An 18,322-nucleotide genomic window follows, 5' to 3' on the forward strand; every position below is an offset into this window, starting at 1 on the left:
ATACTCTAAGTATTGCAGTTTTGATTACATCAAGATGACGTCAGGCGTTCCACACTTTTGTAATAAATATAGAATGTTAGCAATCTAGTTGTTCATTGGGATACTGTTGAGAGGCAGAGGCCAGGGGCACGGACTCTGAAAATTGAAGGCAGGTAGGAGAGTGCAGATGCAACAATTTGACCACACTGGGCAAGCAGGAAGGGCAGTGGCAGCACAACAGACTATGGAGGGCAGTGGAAATGGGGGCAGGGGCAACAAACCAACAATACAGGACTGGCAAGAGAGGCTGTGGCAATATAATAGTCCATTGTGGGCAGAAGGAAGAGGCAGTGGTAGTACAACCATACATGCCAACAGACCCGTTTCAGCCAGGAAACGTCCAATGTTTTTAAGCTCAAATGAGCTTTATTTGATCTGTCTCCTGTCTACAATCTCCTCTTTTTCAATGTAACTCAAAGGGGAAAATCAATACCCCAGTTTTTTTTCAAAATCTCCCTCTTACCAAGTTCAAAATGTTCGCAAGTATGGTACATTGGATCATGGTAGGCAGGAGGAATTGGGGTAGGGACATGGACTGGGATAACAGAGGACAGGAGGGACATGGAGAGGTGCACCAAACTGACTCTACAGGGCAGGCATCAGGGTTTGCAGCAGCACAATACACCACACAGCACATGCGGGACGGGAGTGCAGCACAACAATCCATAGAAATCAATAGGGAGGGGACAGGACCATGCACATGGACAACAGAGAACAGAGGGGAAAGAGGCAATGGTAGCTAGCTGACCATAATGGACAGACAGGAGAGAAAGCTGCAGCATAACAGACCATAAAGGGCAGGAGGGACGGATCAGGGGCATTACAATGGAACAGACAAGCCAGGAGGGAGGGAATAGGGGTCTGCACATGGAAACAGAGGGCTGGGGGCAAGGGGGCAGGGCAGGAGCAGCAAGATGACCATGGAGGTCAGGCAGGATGTGCACTAGAAACAAGACACACCATGGAGAGCAACAATGAGACTATGATGGCATACACACAGACCATGGAGGGAAGGTGGGAGGGGGTCAGGGGAAGCTAGCTGACCACACAGGGAAGGTGGGAGGGGCCATGGCAGCACAGAAGACCATGCATGGCAAGCGGGAGGGTTAGTGGCATCACAATGGCTATGATGGGCAAGAAGGAGGGTGCAGGGGCATGCACAAAGGACCATGGAGGATAGAAGGGAGGGTCAGGACCTGGGTACAGACAAGAGAGTTCAGGGGAAGGGGCCTCACAACAGACCGCGCGGGAATGGCAGGAGGAGCAGTTGCAGCACAACAGATCAGGGAGGGCAGAAGGGTGTGGCAGTAAAATGACCATGGAGGACAGGAGGAAGGGGATAGGGGCATGGCATGTGGACAGGCAGGGTGGAGGTGGCAAGGACAGGTTACAGTCATCTGACAATGCTAGGCAGGTAGGAGGGGAGTGGCAGCTCAACAGAACACTCAGAGTAGATAGGAGTGGCAGGTCCATGGAACATGGTGGGCAAACAGGATGGAGCAGGGGCATGCACAAAAGACATCGGAGGGCAGGGGGAAGGAGAATAGGGGCAGCAATCTAAGCACAGAGGCTATCCAGGAGGTCAATGATGGGCCAAAGAATTGGGCAATGGAGGGCAGGAGGAGTGGACTGGTACATCATGCTAAATGGAGGGCAGTGGCAGCACATCAGACCATGCATGGCAGGAGGGAGGAGGCTAGTCCATGGATTCAGACAACAGAGGATAGGGAGGAGGTGGATGGGGCAGCAAGCTAACTGTTCAGAGAAGGTGGGTATTAGGAACGTTATTGTTTTTAAAATGTGTGTCTGTGCGAACTATTTAAAATATGAACAAGTATGCAGCATAATCTCACTTTTATTCAGGAAGAAGAGGATGTTTGTGACTGTGACTCCGGGCTCACTTGGCAGAAACACCCTCTGACCCTCCCCCCCCCATCGCAAAATGTAATGCCCGTGAAAAGGGTAGGTGGACCCAGTGTTATATAGAACATAGTCCTGAGAGCACGATTGAAAATTAGATCTAGTATATGGTATAAACTATGCACCAAAAAGTGTGATATAAGATGACCCGGGGCGTGAAATATAATATGCAATACATTGTGCGCAATGACAGATTCATTGGAGAGCACGAGATAGCACAGGCACTAGCGCGTGCTATGCGATATGCGCCTTGGAGTGTAATATGCACAGGGCAGTGTTGTGTAACCTAACTAGTCTCTAAAGTTGTAATATAAAATATGTGCTGGGGAGTGTAACGTTGCATATGCACTGTGACCAAGATGTGGATCCCAGATTGTAATATGTATGGAATAGCGCTGTTCGTTATAACATAGGCATCGAGGAAGGCACGTTAGATGGGGTAATATAACCTGTGCGAAGGCAAGTGTGGCATGACATATTCACGGGGTGGTGTTACAGTGCACATGGGCTAGAGAGTGTCATAGCATACGCACTAGCTGGTGGAATACAACACAGAGGTGTGAGGCACTCGGCGGGCACTGGTGGGTATAACACAGCATTGGGCTCAGCCAGGAGCATGCTGTGACTCTCAAGTGAGGTTTGTCTCCTTTCCAGAGAGTAAAATAAAAAGTATTACACATCCGGCGGTGGATGTGTGTTTTATTAACCGTGAGGGGGGTTTCTTGCATAGTTTGGTCGAATTTATGTCGAATCCCCTTTAAATGGCTTGGTGTGCGTGTATATTAAATGTTCCCGTCAATAGCTACCCATGTTTGTATAAATAAACGACAAGGGTGTCTACTTGGAGAGTACCCACCGGCGGGGGCGCCGGGATTAGGCACGGTAGGGCGTCAGACACGTCAGAGCTTCACTAGCGGTGTAAATACATTCCATGTGAATTCATTCTATGCATAGTCGCCTTTTAATGAATATCACGCAAATCGTCATGGTGATAGGTACATACGGTTTGTCCAGCATGTCCTAGGTGTTTCTCTAAATATATATTTTTTTAAATAATAAAAAACAAAGGCCGGCCCCGGGGGATGAGGTCCCCAGGGCCATAAGTGGCCTGAGGAGGAGGCAACGGAGCCCCCTTCTAAAGAATTAAAAAACAAAAAAAGGCCATGACCCAGGGGTTGGGGTCCCCGGGGCCGATTAAGGCCTTGGGAGGGCCAAGTTTATTTTTTTCAACAAAAAAAATTAGGGTGCAGGCCCTGGGGGATGGGGTCCCCAGGGCCAGTAAATTAGAAAAAGAAGGAGGGCCACACAGCCCTAATTCTTAAAAAAATAAAAAAAATAAAAGACCGGCATTGCGCCGGAGGCCATGCCCCCTCCTTGCAGCACTCTGCAAACGCGCCCCCTGACCAGTTGTAAGTTGGGGAATTAATTCCCCTTCAATACTGAGGGTCCCTGAGGGCCAACTAGCCCAACAGGTATCTCCAGTATGCGCCAGGGAGCTGCGTTGCAGACAGGTGTTCTGAGGCCACGCCCCTTTTTACACATCTATGCAACGCAGCTCTGTGTCACTTACTGGAGGTAACTAGTGGGCTAGTTTGACCCTAGGGACCCTTAGGATTCAAGGGGACTTAATCTCTCAACTTAGAAAGGCCACAGGGCGCGTTTGCACAGTGGTGAAGGGAGGGGACGGGGCCTGAGGTGATGTGTGCAAACACGCCCTGTGGCACGTTTTAAGTTGGGGAAATAATTCCCTTTCAATCCTGAGGGACCCTGGGGGCCAACTAGCCCACCAGGTGCTTCCAATAAGCGCCACTGCTCTGCGTTGCAGAGAGGTGGTGCAGGCCGTGCCCCTTTTTACATCTCTCTGCAACTCAGCTCTGTGGCGCTTACTGGAGGTACCTAGTGGGCTAGTTGGACCCTAGGGACCCTCAGGATTCAAATGAACTTAATCTCCCAACTAAAAACGGCCACAGGGCGCGTTTACACAGTGGTGAAGGGAGGGGACGGGGCCTGAGTTAACGTGTGCAAACAAGCCCTGTGGCGTGTTTTAACTTGGGGAAATAATTCCCCTTCAATCCTGAGGGATCTTGGGGGCCAACTAGCCCACCAGGTGCTTCCAGTAAGCCCCACTGCGCTGCGTTGCAGAGAGGTGGTCTAGGCCGTGCCCCTTTTTACATCTCTCTGCAACGCAGCTCTGTGGCGCTTACTGGAGGTACCTAGTGGTCTAGTTGGACCCTAGGGACCCTCATGATTCAAAGGGACTTAATCTCCCAACTTAAAATGGCCACAGGGCGTGTTTACACAGTGGGGAAGTGAGGGGACGGGGCCTGAGGTGACGTGTGCAAACACGTCCTGTGGCGCGTTTTAAGAGGTAGTTTTAATCCCCTGCCCTATTATATACTAGGGGCTTGCAGAGGAGGTCATGCTGATCACAGGGGGACCTCAACGCATAGTGTTCCCTAGTGTATGTAGGCGTTTTCACTGTATTCTGAGTGTCTTTTAACATAGCACTGGCTCTAGGACTGGTTAGTCAAACTCAGTTATCACCAGTATCCGTCTGAAAAAGCTGAGGGTACAGGATGATTTTCCACCAAGGTTTCTTTCTGCTCTTCTGTTTGTTCTTTCTGCACATTATCCTTCTTCCTGCACTTTTCTTCGTCTTTGAGGACTTCTGTTGCTTCTTTCTGCATTTCTTGTTTTTTGCTTTCTGTGCGTTTTTTCTTCTTTCTTCACATGTCCTATCTCTGTAGGCATAGTTAGAAATTAGCATTTAAAAAACCTTTGAAATTCACTGAAACAACCATAGGTTTCAGGCACGTTATAGTTAGGAATTAGCATTTTAAAAATCTTAGAAATTCACTGAAAAAAACATAGGTTTCAGGGGCGTTATAGTTAGCTGGACTTTTCACTCGTACAAAACCATTGAAATTCCACTGTTATAGTTAGTTCAGCTAACTATAACTCGAGCGCCCGCAGTGCACTGCTGATGACGTCACATATTACATCACTCATGACATGGTCAGTGACATCACTCATGACATCACTCATGACATCTCAAATGACATCATCCTTGTGATAGAGTGGCAGAACTCCTCTCCCCCTAATATAACCTTTGATACACACATTCAAAAATAGAAACTAACATTTTCAAAACAATGGACATACCAATATCAGTTACAACAACCTATTCAGTAATTCTAAGATCCACATACACATCCACACATTCACCAACAGTCCTGTAAGTCACTCATACATGTACTCACTCATCATATGTACTCATACACCTATACATCCTGTTGCACAACGCCACTCATCCATAGAGTTACTCACACACATAGTCACTCATGCTAATAAAGAATCATTTACTTGCATATACAGTTATACACACACCACCACACTTACTTCTACAGAAACTTACACATACTTAGTCTTTTAAACAATCACTTATAAAACACATACTTATTCATACAGGAACTCTTTCAATCTCTCACTCTCACATATACTCACTTATATACACCAATAGTCACATATACTAGTTTAAAGCATATGTAGTTACTCATAAAGACACTATTGAGACAGTCATTCACTCACTAACACACCCATGCACACACTCATCCACCCATACAGTCTTCAACACATACAAACATTGAGTCACTCATTCATGCACCTATGCACTACGTAATACCCCCCACCGAACCATACAGACACTCAGACACTCATACTGATACTCAAAAAACCAACTAATAACCTATATAGACACTCGTGTAGCTACTCACCAACCCATGCGGCCACTTATACGCAAAGTGAGAGACTGATACAGATATTTACATATTTAAACATTACTCACTAAGCCATGTATTCACTAAGATACACTTAATCAGTCAGTTATACAATCAATTTTTCAAAAACAAATCATCCATTTAGACACTTATATACCCATTTATTCTTCCATCGACCTTGAGATATACATATATAAAACATATGTAATTTTCAGAAAAACACACATTCACTGGATGATGTGATCAGTGATGTCATCAGTGATGTCATTTGAGATGTCATCAGTGATGTCATGAGTGATGTCACTGACCATGTCATGAGTGATGTAATATGTGACGTCATCAGCAGTGCATTACGGGCGCGCAAGTTATAGTTAGCTGAACTAACTATAACGGGGGAATTTCAATGGTTTTGTACGAGTGAAATGTCCAGCTAACTATAACGCCCCTGAAACCTATGGTTTTTTCAGTGAATTTCAAAGGTTTTTTAAATGCTAGATTCTAACTATGCCTACAGAGGTAGGACATGTGAAGAAAGAAGAAAAAATGCACAGAAAGAAAAAAACAAAATGCAGAAAGAAGCAACAGAAGTCCTCAAAGACGAAGAAAAGTGCAGGAAGAATCAAGACATGTGCACAAATAACCAACAGAGGAGCAGAAAGAGGCCTTGTTCCAAAATCATCTTGCGCCCACAACTTTTTCAGACGGGTATTGGTGTTAACTGACTCTGACTAACCAGGCCTAGAGCCTGTGGTATGCTAAAAGACACTTAGAATACAGTGAAAACACCTACATACACTAGGGAACACTATGCGTTGTGGTACCCCTGTGATTAGCATGACCTCCTCTTTAAGTCCCTGGTACATAATAGGGCAGGGGGATTAAAACTACCTCTTAAAATGCCCCACAGGGTGCATTTGCACACTGATGAAGGGAGGGGGAGAGCCTGAGGTGACGTGTGCAAACACGCCCTGTGGGCTTTTTCAGTTGGGGGATAAAGTCCCCTTGAATCCTGAGGGTCCCTGGGGTCCAACTAGCCCACTAGGTACCTCCAGTAAGCGCCACAGAGCTGCGTTGCAGATAGGTGTAAAAAGGGGCACGGCCTAGACCACCTCTCTGCAATGCAGCGCAGTGGCGCTTACTCGAAGCACCTGGTGGGCTAGTTGGCCCCCAGGATTCCCTCAGGATTGAAGGGGAATTATTTCTCCAACTTAAAACGTGCCACAGGGCGTGCTTGCACACGTCACCTCAGGCCCCGTCCCCTCACTTCACCACTGTGTAAACGCGTCCTGTGGCCGTTTTAAGTTGTGAGATTAAGTCCCCTTGAATCCTGAGGGTCCCTAGGGTCCAACTAGCCCACTAGGTACCTCCAGTAAGCGCCACATAGCTGCGTTGCAAAGATGTGTAAAAAGGGGCATGGCCTAGACCACCTCTCTGCAACGCAGCGCAGTGGTGCTTACTGGAAGCACCTGGTGGGCTAGGTGGCCCCCCGGAGCTCTCAGGATTGAAGGGGAATTATTTCCCCAACTTAAAACACGCCACAGGGCATGTTTGCACAAGTCCTCTCAGGTCCCGTCCCCTCCCTTTCACACTATGTAAACACGCCCTGTGGCCGTTTGAAGTTGGGAGAATAAGTCCCCTTAAATCCTGATGGTCCCTAGGGGCAAATTAGCCCACTAGGTACCTCCAGTAAGCGCCATTGCAGAGAGGTGTAAAAAGGGGCACGGCCTGCACCACCTCTCTGCAGACCCCCAGTATTCAAGGGGAATTCGTTCCCCATCTGCAAACGCACCAGGGGGCGCGTTTGCAGAGTGCTGCAAGGAGGGGGCGTGGCCTCAGGCGCGATGCCGGTCTTTTTTTTTTTTAAGAAGGGGGCCTAATATTTGAGGAGGGGGCTGCGTGGCCCCCCTCCCGGGCCACTAATAGCCCCGGGGACCCCAACCCCCGGCGACGGCCTTTTTTAAATTTTGGAATTTTAATTTTTATATTTTTAATATTTGAGGAGGGGGGCCGCGTGGCCCCCCTCCCGGGCCACTAATAGCCCCGGGCTGGCCCTCTCCATTGGGGATCCCACAGTCCTGCCGGCTCCCTGCGTCCTGCCGGAGCCGGCATTGCTTTTCCACACGGGGAGCTGCTAAGATGCAGCTCCACCTGTGGAAAAGCAATCAGGGGATTAAGTCCCATTGAATCCAGAGTGTCCCTGGGGTCCCTGGGGGCCAACTAGCCCACCAGGTACCTCCAGTAAGCGCCACAGAGCTGCGTTGCAGAGAGGTGGCTTGAGGCCACGCCCCTTTTTACAAATCTCTGCAACACAGCTCTGTGGCATCTTACTGGAGGTCAAATATGGCAAGCGTCTCCTGAAGTAGGGGACGTCCCCCTGTGCAGGGGGACGTCCCCTACTTCAGGAGACGCTTGCCATATTTGAATTCTGACACTCTAGACCAGAGAGTGATACCCCAGCAGCATGCCACAGCCAACCACAACGCTCAACACGGATAGTGCGCTTATCAATTTTTTGCTCTCATCTTAATGGAGGTACCTGGTGGGCTATTTGGCCCCCAGGGACCCTCAGGATTCAAGGGGATTTAATACCCCAACTTACAACATGCCAGGGGGTGCGTTTGCACAGTGGTGGAGGGAGGGGGTGGGGCCTGATTTTACAAGTGTGCAAGCACACCCCCTGGTGTATTGTAAAGTGGGGGACTAAGTCCCCTTGAATCCTGAGGGTCCCTGGGGGCCAACTAGCCACCAGGTACCTCCACTAAGCGCCGCAGAGCTGTGCTGCAGAGAGGTGGTCCGAGGCCACGCCCCTTTTTTACACCACTCTGCAAACGCGATTTCTGGTGCACTGCTGGTGGGGCGATGAGGTCCTCTTGTGTCCTGAGGACCTCAGGACACAAGTGGACTTCATCCTCCAGGCAGCAATGCACCAGAAGCCGGTCATTTTGATAATAACATTTTAAATATGTATGACTCCTTCTCGTCTTCTAAGGCAACTGAGAAAGTGGATATTTCTGCGGGTTCGGCAGAGGGATCGCCGCTCACTAATTTTACACCGATTTCACCTCAAGAGGCGTTAGCAGCAATTCAAAAATGCCGCTCAGGTGCCACAGATGATCCTTGCCCTCCCAAATTGTTGAAAATGCTATCCCATTCCCTGGTGAGTGGGCTACTTCATGTATGGAACACTTCTTTGGACACAGGCATCTTTCCTGACATGTGGAAACACTTCTCCCTTTGAGAAAGAAACCAAACGGTGATCCAGGAGACCTTAGCAACCTTAGACCTATCTCTTTGCACCCCGCCCCAGGAAAAATGTTGGAGAAGCTGGTTCAGCGCCAACTAACCAAGTTTATTGAGCAGAATGGCACCCTGCATGATACACAATCAGGTTTCCAGGCAGGGTTTTGCACGGAGACGGCTCTCCTTGAGGTGAGTCGGTGAGATGGTCTCTAGATTCAGGAGCATCAGCATTGCTGGTGCTCCTGGATCTGTCTGCTGCATTTGACACTGTCGACCACATCATATTGGTCCAGAGACTACAAGAGGTGGGCCTTGGAGGGATAGTGCTGACTTGGTTGACATCTTATCTGAGTGGTCGCACTCAGAGAGGTGCCCATCAGCCATTTGTATCTAAACTAAAACGGCTGTGGTGCGGTGTCCCCCAGGACTCAGCCCTGAGCCCCCTACTTTTTAACCTCTACCTAGCTCCACTGTTTTCTCTGATTGCCAACTGGGGAGTGAAAGCGATTTCTTATGCTGACGACACCCAGTTGTTTTTTCAGTTTAAGGAACGGACGGTAGACACCTTCAAGAACGTCAAAGGCTGTCTACGAGACATTGCACTATGGATGAACTCAAATAAATTAAAACTTAATGCGGGGAAGACAGAAGTTCTGTTTTTCGGCAATGGCTCAGTGCCAGATTCAGACCTATGGTGGCCACCAGAAATGGGGCCACCACCATCCCCTGCTAAACGTATTCATAATTTAGGGGTGAGATGGGAGGCGGACCTCTATTTTCAGTCCAAATACAGCAGGTTTCTGCAACTTGTTTTAGTAAATTAAAAAATCTCCGGAAAGTTCTACATTTCCTACCGGAAGATTGCCGTAAATCAGTAGTTCATGCCACAGTTACATCTAGGCTAGACTACGCTAATGGCTTATATCTTGGGCTCCCCAAATACGCCATTTGTCGCCTTCAAATGATTCAGAATGCGGCTGCGAGACTGGTTCGTCGCATACCGTTTCGACACCATGTCTCTCCGCATCTACAGGAGCTCCACTGGCTTCCTGTGGAGAAAAGAATTTATTTAATTTAAGGCCTTGACGCTGGCCTACCAGGACCTTAATGGAAACTGCCCAGGCTATCTGAAGGAAAGACTGTGTCCCTACAAACAAAATCGTGCGTTGAGATCTAATTCTCTCAACTTACTACGCACCCCACGCTTTGCGAAATCCCGATTGGGTGGCAAAGCTTTCACAGTCAGAACGGCTTCTTTGTGGAATGCCCTGCCAGGGTTTTTGCGGAAGGCCAATTCAGAAACCTGTTTTAGAAAGGCCTTGAAGAAGTGGCTCTTTAGGGTAGATTAAATACCGGTGCTCTCTTTGGTGCTCTCTTTGGTCGCAATTACCTGTTGTTTTAGCGCCGGGACACCCCTGTTTGGGGTAGCTGTCACGTTTAATAAGCTTCAGTATTATTATTATTATTATTAAGTCCAACTAAGCTGTCATGTGAGATGTCATCATTGATGTCACTGGCTATGTCTTGAGTGAAGTAATATGTGAGGTGATAAGCAGCACATTGCAGGGGCGTGAGTTATAGTTAGCTCAGGTAACTATAGCTGCTGAATTTCTTCGGTTTTTTATGAGTTAAATGTCAGCCTAACTGTAATGTCCCCGTAACCTTTGGTCTTTCAGTGAATTTCTATGTTTATTTTTTATTCTATTTCCTAACTATAATGTCCCTGTAACCTTTGCTTTTTCTGTGAATTTCTAAGGTTTTTAAAATTCTATTTCCTAACTATAACATCCCTGTAAACTTTTAGTCTTTAAGTGAATTTCTACGTCTTTGAGTGGGTCTGTGAGTGAGTGTATGAGTTTCTGAGTGGGTTCATTACTGGGTGCATAAGTGTCTGAGTGGGTATGTAAGTGGATGCATCAGTATCTCAGTGGGTCTGTAACTGGGTGTGTGAGTGTCTAAGTTGGTCTGTGAGTGGGTGAATGAGTTTCTGAGTGGGTCTGTGACTGGGTGCATGAATCTCTGTGTGGGTATGCAAGTGGGTACCTGAGGCTCTGGGTTGGTATGTGAGTGGGCGCATGTGTATCTGAGTTGGTCTGTGACTGAATGCAAGAGTCTCTGAGTGGGTCTGTGAGTGGGTGTCTGAGTCTCTGAATAAGTCTGCGAGTGGGTGCATCAGTGTCTGAGTACATCTTTGAGTGGATGTGTTAAAACTGTCGGCAAGTGTGCGTATATATATATATATATATATTATCTACTGGCGGTCGCCAGTAGATAGTTATAGTTAGTTTTTTGAAAATATCAAGGACCCCCTGTAAATATTTAGGTAAATTCCTAGGACAGGGCAACAGACACAATGAAAAGTATATTCCTAGGCAATCACAATAGATATAGATATCAGCCACTAGGTCAAGTGATATAAAACTGAAAACGTTAGAAAGACTTTTAATAAGAACCAGTGTACCATACAATAGTGAAAATTAAAACATGCCGAAACCTTTCGAGAGTAGAGAAGAAGACAGTGAGGCACGTCCTATCTTCCACGAGGATCTTTTATCAATAGACCTCCTGGAGAAAAGAAAGAAAAAAACAGAAAGGAAAAAGGTCAAAAAGGAAGATATATACTTCTGCACATCAAAGAAATCAGTATAATATATCGCAAACTGTCTTCTACCCTCGTCCCCGCATCTAACTGGAAATCATCGATGTAATTGTTGCTCCATCAGTCGCTTGTTTAATACATCCCAGCTACCACAGTACCGCAGCTGACAAAAGTATCAGTTAGAAGTGACTACTTTATCAGCAAGCACTAGATCCCAACTTCTCTCGACCTTCTTATTCTTATTGTTTTTATGAGAAACATTGTGTGGCTTTCCTGACGAAGGCGCTATTGCGCCGAAACGCGCGTCGAAGATAATCTATTGCCGCAACTTCATATATTTTGAATGTCTACATTTTGATTTACTCTCATTATTTTATATTGCGTCTATTGAATAGGTTTTTCATGTCATTGTATTTGTACTCCAATTTACATTTGGTTAAAGTTTTGTTCCTTTATAAAATTCATGTACATTTTTAGAAATTGTATTGTGTTTTAGTTTTATGTTGATTTTAACATAAAATATGATTTTACACTGACAACAATAAAAAAATGTTTTAATTTTCACTATTGTATGGTACACTGGTTCTTATTAAAAGTCTTTCTAACGTTTTCAGTTTTATATCACTTGACCTAGTGGCTGATATCTATATCTATTGTGATTGCCTAGGAATATACTTTTCATTGTGATAGTTATAGTTAGGACCGTGTTTCCATAGGAAATCCACAACATTCTATTTGGAATAACTTTTGCGCCGATTGATGAATCCTCGCGAAATTTTCAAAATAGGTGGGGCGCTCCGCTCCGCTCCTACCCTGAAAGTTTCGGGGGGATTCGTCAAGCGGGGGCTGAGAAAAAAGGGGGGTCCCAAAACGCGTTCTGCTGTTAAGAGGATATACCGGCAGTCTGTTTTCTGTTTCTGTTAGCACGGGGCACTTTAAATTGTACAGAAAATGGTGGCATGTCATGTGATCAAGGCCTCTAGGGCTGAAACGCGTCATGGCAGCAGAGCACGTTTAAAAGAAAATTACTTGCACGAAACAAGTGGAGTCCGTTCCCTTTCTTGATTCCAGGGCTAAGGGATCGCGGAGAAAAGGTGGTGTGTGTATAAATATATATATATATGTATATATGCCGATGGTCTGTCCAGATTCTTTTGCCTTAGTGATGAGAACTCCCAAGAGGGTGGGTAGTTCTTCCGACTTTTTAGCTGGAGGGGACAAGTGTTAGACCTGGCATCCTTGGCATGGTTTTCTCTGACTTTTTGCCTCTACCTCCTATGTTTTAGATGCTGTGCTGGATTTCGTTTTTGCTGGCTTAGATGCTTTGGGCACTTTACCACTGCTGATCAGTGTCAAAGTGCAAGTGCTCCCTGTGTAAATTGTTATTGTGATTGGTTATCCATGAATGGCATATTTGTTTTACCAGTAGGTCCCTAGTAAAGTGCAGTGAGTTTGCCAGGGCTGGTAAATCAAATGCTACTAGTGGGCTTGCAGCACTGATTGTGCCACTCACATGAGTAGCTCTAAAAGAGGTCACAGTCCTGCCACCGCAGTGCCTGTGCGCAGTTTGTTAACTGCCATGTTGACATGGCAAGTGCACCAACTTGCCAGGCCCTACCCTTCAATTTCATTGCACATAGGACACCCCTATAGTAGGCCCTAGGTACCCCCTTGGGCAGGGTGCAGTGTATGCGAAAGGTAGGGCATGTACTGGTGTGTGTAACATGTCCTGATAGTGAAATACTGCCAATTTCATTTTTCACTAATGAAAGGCTATCTTGCCCATAGGACAGAATGGGGAATGCTCTGTAACCTTTTAGAAAAATATCTTCCCATAGGAGTAAGATAGAAAATTGGAGTTTGCCTGTTTGTGGATTGATTGTCAGATTTCAGTGTGGCAGAGACAGTTGATGTGCATTCCCAGTAGATAGCCTCTGGGGGGGTGAGGTGTGCCTGGCCCTTCACTGATGACCCAGCCCTGGGCTGAATAGACCCTGGCTGCATATAAAGTGGTGGGAGATTTACCCTGCCCCTGAATAGGGCCTGTCTCCCTTGCACAATGCTGTCTCCACCTCCTGTGGTCATGTTGTACCAGTGAAGGCAGAACTGGTTTGGACAGGGCTCAGAGCCCCTTGCACAAAGGGATCAAAGATGTTTTGGGGTATAAGTATTAGACCTAAAACCCCTGAACTTTAGACAATTGCTGGAATCAAGAGGAACCTTTGCTGAGGAGAAGAGCTGAAGAAACTAAGGAGAAGTACTGCCCTTGCTGTGTGTCTGGGGTTGGCCTGCAGTTGCTGTTTCTGCCAAAGAAAGGAGAAGGACTTTGCTGTGTGCTGTGTCCCCTGTTTGAAGAAGGTCTTTGCTGTGTGCTGTGTCCCCTGCTTAAAGAAAGTCTCCAAGGCCCTGAAGAAGACCTGGCCTCCTGTTTTGAAGTCCCAGGAACAAAAGGACTCCACCCCCAGCTCCCCTGAACTACCTTGCTGGGAGTTCTGACCTGCCAGGAGGTGCCTGTAACTGAGTTGGCCCCTGGAGGTTGTTTCTGCTTTCGGGAGCTAAAGGAAACCCAAGAGAAGCAAGAAAATCTGTTTCCGATGTCGTCAACGCCGCCACTGTGACGCAGTGACCTGTAACGAGACCTGGGGAGCCGCTCGTGAAGTGAACAACGCAGCGGCCGGCCTGCTCCGCAGCTCCGACGCCCGCCGACACCAGCAGTGATCGGCCGTGCCCGACGCCAGCGCTCTCATTGACTCCGTCTTCGCCAGCGCCTGCATCTTGTTATTGCGGCTCATGGTTCGCGACAAAAACACAGGTTTCAGGGACGTTATAGAATGAATTTTATTTTTATTGCACAGTTACTTAAAACCATTTGCAATATGACTTACGTACATGAAAGTAAAACATTACGATAACAATTGTGTAAAATAAATTCATACAAAATGAGTTCACGTGCGGCATTATCTTGACCAATAAAAGAATAATGTTATATACATTAAAAAGGTTAGAGATCATCAGTTCAACCTTATTGCAAATTTGATATATCTACTAAGGTTGGCATTTACAATGGCATCATCACAAACTAACTGCTAGAGACTGATTTTTTTTAGCAGACAAAATGGCCTTCTGTGTTGCCTGGACCCTCTTCTTCAATGAGCCTAAGACGCAGCTCGGCCATTTATCTCCCAAATCTGGCCAAGTCTGATGGTAAGGTGCAGGAAAAAAGAACCAAAGCCGCTTCTTTCACTGTCCAGACCCCGTTGTGCAGCCATATTTGTTTTCAAAAATTCTGACGGGGCTGTAGCATGCCGGGACAACAACAAATCAAATGTAGCAAAGATTCAGATTTAAAGTTGCAAATTCTACATCTGATTTTGAGTTCAAGGGACTTCCACCCTGGATTTAATTCTCTAATTGGGAGGGGCACAAGTCTGGCCCATAAGATGTTTTTTAGGGCATTCCTTCCCAGTGCTTGGCTAAGTTAGGTCTGGGTTTTATGCCCTGCATATGATGTTATCAGCCCAGGTTGTCCTCTTCCTGTTATAGTCTGCAAAGTCATTTTTGCATGACAGCTGGTAGCATTGTTTATTAATTACGCTTTTAATGACCAGACTTTATTGCTCCTTGATCCCAATTTTGGATTTCTAAACCCAACTTTTCCACTGCTTCCTCCATATAACATTGCCATGGGTTTTTTGACCCCCCCCATAGATCGGCTTCAGCATGCTAGTAGTATTTCGCATGCAATACCAAACATTCTTTGTTTTGTTGCTTCATTCCAAATTCCAACTGAATTAGGCTGTTGTGGGTGTATTTTGCAATTTAAACATGTGTTTATATGCCTGGCATTATGCTTTATCTAACATTGATTCCATTTTACCCGGAAATGCCTGCTGTGCATACCCTGCGGTTGCTGTGATTTTAGCTTGTATTACTTTTCTGATGGGAACTGTCGTTGGACCTTGCATTAGCTCGTGAAGGTTGCACAGGGCATAGGTTGTTGATTGTGCTTTGTCCTTCATTTTATGCAGGGACATTATAGTTAGTTGGACATTTACTCATACAGAACCAGAGAAATTTGTTTGTTATAGTTGGTTGAGCTAACTATAACTCGCGCCCCCGCAATGCACTGATGATGACGTCACATATTAAATCATTCATGACATGGTCAGTGACATCACTGATGAAATCACTGATGACATCTCAAATGACATCACTGATGACATCATCCAGTGACTGTGTGTTTCTGTAAAGTGTAAATATGTTTTATATATATATATATGCCAAGGTGTATTGAGGATAAGTCGGTGTATAAGTGTCTGAATGGATGATTTAGTAGTGGCGTGACTGACTGTATAAGTGAATGATTAAACGTGTCTTACTGAATGCATGGGTTAGTGACTAAACTGTGTGAATGTCTGTAGCAGTCTGCCAGATGATGTGTAAGCAGCTGCATGGGTTGGTGAGTAGCTACATGAGTGTCTATATAGGTTATTGATTGGTTGTCTGAGTATCAGGTAGCAGAGTCGAGAAGAGAAATATGTCACAGTGCAGCCTTACACCAGCCAGGGAAAGGACGAAATTGGGTTCGAGAAGGGAGTTTCAGTTGATGTGATCCAGAAGAACCTGGAGGGATGGTGGTATATAAGGTATGGCCTTCCCTGTTAAGAGTGTAAAAACACACACAATACAAAAACTTTCAAGTTTATCAAATAATTTGTGTGCATGCAACTGTTATTACAGACCTTTTGTTGGCCGTGCACTGAACTTGTGTTATGTCTCCATGGCTTAAATAATTGCTTCTGTGAAAAAGAGGGTTTTTAAAATAATTTTGCAAGTTTGCAAATCATTGTCATAGTGTCCTTGTGAATTTTTGACTTTTGTACTAAACAAAACATAACAGTAAGCAACACTAACTGCGTATCCCTCCGCTATCCTTCTCAATTTAAATAACTAACTAATAACCACCACTCAAATTACTTTCATATTTCACTATACTAATTCACCACTAATCCTTTATGGGTTCCGGATGTAGCGTGCTACTCACCAAAAAAAGCAGTTTGACACCTCGTATGGGGTAGTAAGCACTATATAAATGCAATTACAATACAATACAATACAATTTGTATGGGTGCCTGAGTGTGTGGGTGGGTGGGTGGGGGGTGTGTGACTCTGTGCATAGATATGTGAGTGGGTGATTTACTGAGTGTATGGGTTCAAGAGTGCATCTGTGAAGGGCTGTATGGGTGGGTGAGTGTGTGTGTATGGGTGTGTTGGTGAGTGAATGGATGTCTCAGTGGTACATGTGTGAGTAACTACATATGTGAAATGCAGTATATGTGAGTGTTGGAGTATATAAATGGCTATATGTGAGAGTGAGTGATTGTGAGAGTGGCTGTATGGATGAATGTGTGATTGTATTAGTGATTGTATAAGAGAGTAAGTATGTGTTAATATCTGTATGAATAAGTGAGGTGGTGTGTTTATAACTGTATAGGTGAGTAAATGGGAGTGTGACAGATTTTTTTGCATGACTGACTAGGTGTGTGAGTAACTCTGGACAAGTGGCAGTGTGTGAGTGTCTGTATAGGTGTGTGAGTGCATTTGATAGGTTCTATTAGGGTGTGTGGAGGTGCATCGGATTATCACGTGGATGGTGTCATCAGTGATGTCATTTGAGATGTCATCAGTAATATCATCAGTGATGTCACTGACCATGTCATGAATGATGTAATATGTGACGTCATCAGCAGTGCATTGCGGGGGTGCGAGTTATAGCTAGCTCAACTAATGGTAACGGCCGAATATCTCTTGTTTTGTACAAGTAAATGTCCAACTAACTATAACGTCCCTGAAACCTGTTTTTTTCAGTGAATTTCTAAGGATTTTTTAACGCAAATTTCTAACTAGAACGTCCCTGAAACCTGTTGTTTTTTTCAGCGAATTTCAAAGGTTTTTTTAAATACTAATTTCTAACTATAAGGTCCCTGAAACCTCTTGTTTTTTCAGTGAATTTCTAAGGTTTTTAAAATGAAACTCTCTAACTATACCGTCCCTAAAACCTGTGTTTTTTCAGTGGAAAAAAAAATATATGTATACGATCATTTGAGATGTCATCAGTGATGTCATGAGTGATGTCACTGACCATGTCATGAGTGATGTAATATGTGACATCATCAGCAGTGCATTGCGGGCACGCGAGTTATAGTTAGCTGAACTAACTATAACGGGGGAATTTCATTGGTTTTGTATGAGAGAAATGTCCTGCTAACTATAACATGTGTGAAACCTATGGTTTTTTCAGTGAATTTGTACGGTTTTTTAAATGCTAATTTTTGATTTTTTAAAATATTTTTTTTATTTTTATAATACCAATAAAATTACTAGGTATTAATTTATATATTATCTGTATCCTTTTATTTGTTTTTGCTCTTTTTTTAAAATTTCAATTAGGATAAAGTTGAACAGTTTATTTAATTTTTGCAATTAATTTTTCACCTTTTTGTTTTTTTTTATAAATTCTTGAGGTGCGCGCTCTGAGCGCGCTCCTAGTACGTTTTCGCAAGTTTTTGCGAATACCATCGTATGTTATTTACGTACGCATAAATACGTTATAGTGCGCGCTGGGAGCGCGCACCCGGTACGTAAACGTACGTACGTATGCATGCGTGCGTGCGTTGTACGCGCTCCACGCGGTTTACTTCCGCATACGCTTAATTTATGCGCAATAACATTCGCGTATACGCGTGTT

This window comes from Triturus cristatus, chromosome 6, assembly GCF_964204655.1.
Source record: "Triturus cristatus chromosome 6, aTriCri1.1, whole genome shotgun sequence".
Taxonomy (NCBI): domain Eukaryota; kingdom Metazoa; phylum Chordata; class Amphibia; order Caudata; family Salamandridae; genus Triturus; species Triturus cristatus.